The following is a 6,109-nucleotide window of genomic DNA, read 5'->3' as shown; positions in this document are numbered from 1 at the left end:
AGAGTGAATTCGATAATCAGCCGTAATCAAATAAAGGATCAAGCTCTTTTTGAGTATTGTGAACTGTTTGTAGGAGTAATAAATTCTACAGCAGTAACTAGACTGTGACAAAATATGCCACGTGATCATGAAGTATGATTGGTAAAATTGTACACATGGCTGATAAAGTGTCTTTCACTTTTTTATAAACCTTGTCCCATAGGTCTTTCATGAAATATATTCCCTTTGACAATTATTTTTTAAATCTGTATGCAACAGTTTTTATCATTACAGTGTGTGCGACACAGTTTAGTGTGCAAACCAAATTTGGCGTGTCCAGAAGTGGCTGAAAATGGTTAATGGCAGGGAATGTCTCAGAGCATAAATCACCCAATTTAACAGAAATATATTCCCTCCACATGCAAGTTTTCATGATGAGCTTGGCCAACTACAACTCAGGGAGCTGTCTGACAATTGTGTTATCTTGTGTTATACTGTATATAGGGCCTATATATGGAATATTTGCTTGTAGTCATGATCTGTATGATACATGTGAAGTCATTTTATGAGCATAAATGCACTTATGTAAAGGTAGACTTATGCAAAACTTGTATCAGAGCACGCACAAAAACTATTTTTGCAATTTGGAACATGGCCTCATTTTATGTATCATCTCAGAATGTTGCAGATGTCTGTAAATGATGTCAGTATGTGTTTCAGGAGTCAAAAAGAAAGAAAGAAAAAAAAAGCCTAGTAAGTAAGAAGTCTCAAATTGGCACCAATCTAAAAAAATCCCCACATCCTGTCCTGAGAAAATGTTGATATCTCTTGTGTAATGATGTTCAGCTGGGTTGTAGGTAGAAGAATATCGTTACAGTTCAGATGCAAGAAAATAACCATTTGATGTGAGTGATGGTATTGTTCATGTGGCCTTCAATGTAGAGCGATGATGGATGTCATTGGCTAGTATCATTTATTTTATTCAGGGCTGCACACTAACCCATTTTTTCTGCCGGTCCGACCTGTCTCTGTCGGACCAGTAAATGCCCCGTTTTACCATTTTTTACTAGTCTGAAGAGAAAATCTACCGGTCAACAACGACAACCTAAAAAATCATTAAATGACTTGCAAACTTATTTTCTTGTTTTTACAGACTAACCCCCCCCCCCTTTACGTTTTGCAGATTAATGTGGTTTTTTTAACTTGCATTATTTATTGCACAAGAAATAAAAAAAAAATAAGATAAAAAAAAGAATGTTTGTTTGTAAATTACAGTGTAAAATGATAATGAACAAAATCAGATTGTATCAAATGCGTTTGTGACTTTTTCTAAACATCGGCGCACGAACTTGCTGCGTAACCTGCTCTTGGTGCTCAGTTGGATTGCGATAATTATTTTAGCTGTGATATTTTCTGATGCACGCGCTACAAGGGGTTCTTTATTTTTCTCCCGATAATCTCTTCGCATTTGTGCATGCGTTCTTGAAAGGTACACGACATGGAGGGCCGAATTCGCAATGCTTTTTGCACCCATTTCCACCTCAAATATTAGCGGGATTGTGACGATTTCATTAATTACTTCGGCAGTAATATTTTATGATGCACGCGCCAAAAGGGGTTGAAAATGTGGCCTTTATTTTTTCCCGATAAACTCTTCGAATTTCGTAAGTGCGTTCTTAAAAGATGTACCACACGGCCGAATTCATGATACTTTTTGCGCCTATTTCTACCTCAAAAATAATATCAGCAGGATTGTGACGATTTCATGAATCACTTCGGCTGCAATCTTTTATGATGCACGCGCCAAAAGGGGTTGAAATGTGTCCTTTATCTTTTTTCCCGATAAACTCTTCGAATTTCGTAAGTGCGTTCTTAAAAGATGTTCCACACGGCCGAATTCATGATACTTTTTAAGCCTATCATACCTCAAATATCAGAGGAATTGTGGCGATTTCATAAATTACTTCGGATGTAATCTTTTGTGATGCACACACCAGCTATAGAATGGTTGAAAATGCGTTATTTTTCTCCCCATAATCTCTTCGCATTCCGTACATGCGTTCTTAAAAGGTATAGGATACGGCCGAATTCACGATCCTTTTTGCGCATATTTCTACCTCAAATGTCAGCGGGAGTGCGATGATTTCATGAATTACTTCGGCTGTAATATTTTATGATACACGCGCCAAAAGGGGTTGAAAATGTGTTCTTTATTTTTTCCCCGATAAACTCTTCGCATTTCGTACTCTCTAAAAAAATCGAGTGAAAATATTCACTCTTAAAAGAGTGAATACAAAAAAGAGTGAATTTCGAGTGAAATTGGAGTGAATTTTAAGTGAAAATGTTCATTTTCACTCATTTTGGAGTGACGTCAAGGATCACTCCAAAATCTTCGAGTGATCCCTGACGTCACTCCAAAATTAGTGAAAATGAGCATTTTCACTCAAAATTCACTCCAATTTCACTCGAAATTCACTCTTTTTTTGTATTCACTCTTTTTAGAGTGAAAATTTTCACTCGATATTTTTTAGAGAGTAAATGCGTTCCTAAAAATTATACGACACGGCCAAATATCATGATTCTTTTTGCGCCTATTGTTTCCTCAAACTTCAACGGGATTGCGATGATTTTATGAATTATTATTCGGTTGTAATCTTTATGATGCACGCGCCAAAAGGGGTTGAAAATGTGTCCTGTATTTTTTCCCCAATAATCTCTTCGCATTTCGTACATGCGTTCTTGAAAAGGTAGGCCTATACAACACGGCCGAATTCACGATCCTTTTAAAGCCTAATTTCTACATCAAATATCAGCGGGATTGCGATGTTTCATTATATTATTCAGCTGTAATCTTTTGTGATATACGCACCAGAAGGGTTGAAAATGCGTTCTTTATTTTTCTCCCGATAATCTCTTCGCATTTGTGCATGCGTTGTCAAAATCATATAAACTGCATGCAGGGCCGAATTCGAGATTCTTTTTGCGCCTATTATTGTTTACTCAAATTTCAACGGGATTGCGATAATTTCATGAATTACTATTCGGCTGTAATCTATATGAAGCAAGCGCCAAAAGGGGTTGAAAATGTGTCCTTTATTTTTCTCCCGTTAATCTCTTCCCATTCCGTACTTGCGTTTTTAAAAGGTATACGACACGGCCGAATTGATCCTTTTTGCGGATATTTCTACCTCAAATATCAGAGGGATCGTGGCGATTTCATGAATTACTTCGAATGTAATCTTATGTAATGCACGCACCAGAAGGGTAAAAATGTGTTGTTGTTTTTTTTCCCGATAATCTCGTCGCATTTGTGCATGCGTTTTTTGATAACCAACACGGCATGCAGGACTGAATTCAAGATCCTTTTTGCGCCTATTATTTCCTCAAATTTCAACGGGATTGCGTTGATTTCATGAATAGTTATTGTTATTCGGCTGTAATCTTTTATGATGCACCCACCAAATGGGTCCCTTTTTTTTCTCTCCTCTATAATCTCTTCGCATTTCGTACATGAAAGGTGTACGACGCGGCCGAATTCATGATCCTGTTTGGGACGATTTCTACCTGAAATATGTAAGCGGGACTGCGATGATTTCATGATTTTTTTTTCTCCCTAGTATTATCTCTTCACATTTTGTGTATGCGTTCTTAAAAAGTACTCGGAAGGGCCGATTTCGTGATCCTTTTTGCGCCTATCTTCATTATTGAGACCATTCTGAACGAATGAAAATATTCATTTGTGAAATGACTGTGTAAAATGAAAATGAACGCAATCAGATCCTTTAACTGTATCGCTGAATATCGAATATGTGTTTACTTTTTCTAAAAATCGGCACAAGTAAATTACATGTAGTTCTAACATGTCAACTGCCACGCTGCTGCGAAGCCGGGATCGGATCGATATTGCGTTAAAAAATAATGAGTAAAATGACCCAGAAATGCGTGCGCTTCTATCAATGCTTCTTGTCTGGCATGACCGCCGATCGCAAGCAAACGATCAAACAAAACGGGGATCGGGAAATTACAAGCATTTCAACAGTTACATTGTGTATGCTTTGCATGTATTGCCTGTCATGGCAGTGCGTGAGCAGCGCCAATGCGCAAGCCAGCGCGAATACTAGTAACCAGCTAGTAATTGGTCGAATGCTAGTGCTCAAAACTATATGTTTATTGTACAAATTGCACCGGTAGACATAAACGAAAACTTGCGTAAAACTTGTTGAACAGTGCGATATCTTGCGTTCTGTTTCTCCCTGATCGGGGCTGCTCTTTTTCTTTCTACTGACTCCGCCAATGCTTTTTTTTTTTTTTACTGGTCATGTCGAACCGGTAACTTGTGGATTTCCTGAAAGGTTACCGATCCGACAGTGACTTTTACCGGTCTTTGACCGTCGGACCGACGCCAGTGTGCATCCCTGTTTTACTATAAAGCCAAAGTATGCAACATCTGATGATAACTTGCAAAATGCCTGTGATGTAAAACTGGTAAATTGCTTTTTCTGCAATGCTATTGCAACGCTGAAAGTTAACATTATGCTTGGATGGCTGAATTTCAGAGTCTACATCATGGTCAATGCAAAATATGTTTATACATGTGCTGGTTTTTTATGTTTGGTTGTTGTTGTTGTTTTTTCCTGAAATACAAACCCCTTTCTTAGTGTTAGGTGCATTGAAATGTTGGTTCATCCATGTATGATGCACAGGTAAGGGTCATAGTTTGTATTTCACTCTCAATATTAATGACTATAAGGTGTAGCAAGCCAGTTTAGTGTTTTCATTTCCACATTGTGTTGATTATGATTTTGCAGATTGATTTAGCAACAAAAAATGGCATACTCAGAATTAAGCATTGTACTATGTAAAGGGTAATAAGGATATTAATCCTGGAGAGATGTTTTACCTGCCACACAGCATGAGGCTAGTGCTTACAGAGAGCTTGCATGGTGTAACATTTTGGTGTAAAATTTATAGTGTTTATATACTTATTCTTGATGACCTAGAAAATTTACAGAAAGGGATTACAAATCATTATTCACCAACAAGAACTTTATACAGCATTGGTCACCTGTTCAAAGCTTAAGCTGCATTTTGTAAGCACAGTATCAGGGAGTTTTGTATATCTATTTTATTACATGAGTGTGATATGTGATTTTGCTCATGACAACAGGGTCATATTACTATTGTTGTTATAAAGCTGCCTCAAATGTATTCTGTCCTTCAACCTGTCTCTGATTGATCATTACCAAATCAGATTTTTCATACAAAGTTGCTCTTTAGTCTGTGAAATGCACACACATACATACCAATAGCAATCTGGAAACAAACTTAGATAAAATGCTTAGAATGTGAACACAACAGATATTATGACTGTAATATTGAGTTGGTGATATATGTTGTATACAGTTGTATCCATTAACTTGTATCTCAAATGTGTGTGAAGGAATGTATACCTAACTGAAATTCTTGAATGTCCAATTCACTATGCTTTCAGTGAAGAATTCAGTGAATTGTGATTTGGTGTGTGACATCGACCAGAGGCTGATATCAAACATGTTTGTGCTTTTATTACCTCCACCAAGGAGGTTATGTTTTTGTCAGTGTTTGTTTGTTTGTTTGTCTGTTTTCAAAAAAGCTCAAGAAGTTGTAAACAGATTTTGATGAAACTTGCAGAAAGAGTTGATAATGACACAAGGAACGAATGATTAAATTTTGGCAGTGACGTAGGAATTCTTATGAATTTTTAAAGGATTTTAAAAATATTTTGGCAAATGGGGTCATTGAACTTGGGAGGTCAAGCTGGGCGTATTTGAGGTTTACATACGTGCACTAAAGTGCATGCTCTGCTCAAGATATTTAGCAAGAGGCTGATGAGGGTAGTAAACTGTGAGGCTTCTTTAACATTGTGAAATTGGGGAATTTTCAGCAGTTGTGTATGGGTGGAAATGAACTGCTTGGCGAAGGTCTGCTCTCTCCGAGCACTTTTCTAGTTTGAAAGATGAATGACTTTGTGCAAGCAGTAGCAAAGTGAAAACCTCAACATTAAAGGTCCTGTTTCCCTTTGGGAGCAGTGATTTCAACAATATTCAAGATATCACTTTTGATGCATATGTGTAGGTCAGTTGTATCACAA

Source organism: Diadema antillarum, unplaced genomic scaffold (genome assembly GCF_040938485.1).
Source record: "Diadema antillarum isolate AM-2024a unplaced genomic scaffold, OU_Dant_1.0 scf00000072, whole genome shotgun sequence".
In the NCBI taxonomy this organism is placed as follows: domain Eukaryota; kingdom Metazoa; phylum Echinodermata; class Echinoidea; order Diadematoida; family Diadematidae; genus Diadema; species Diadema antillarum.
This window is presented reverse-complemented; position numbering follows the sequence as displayed.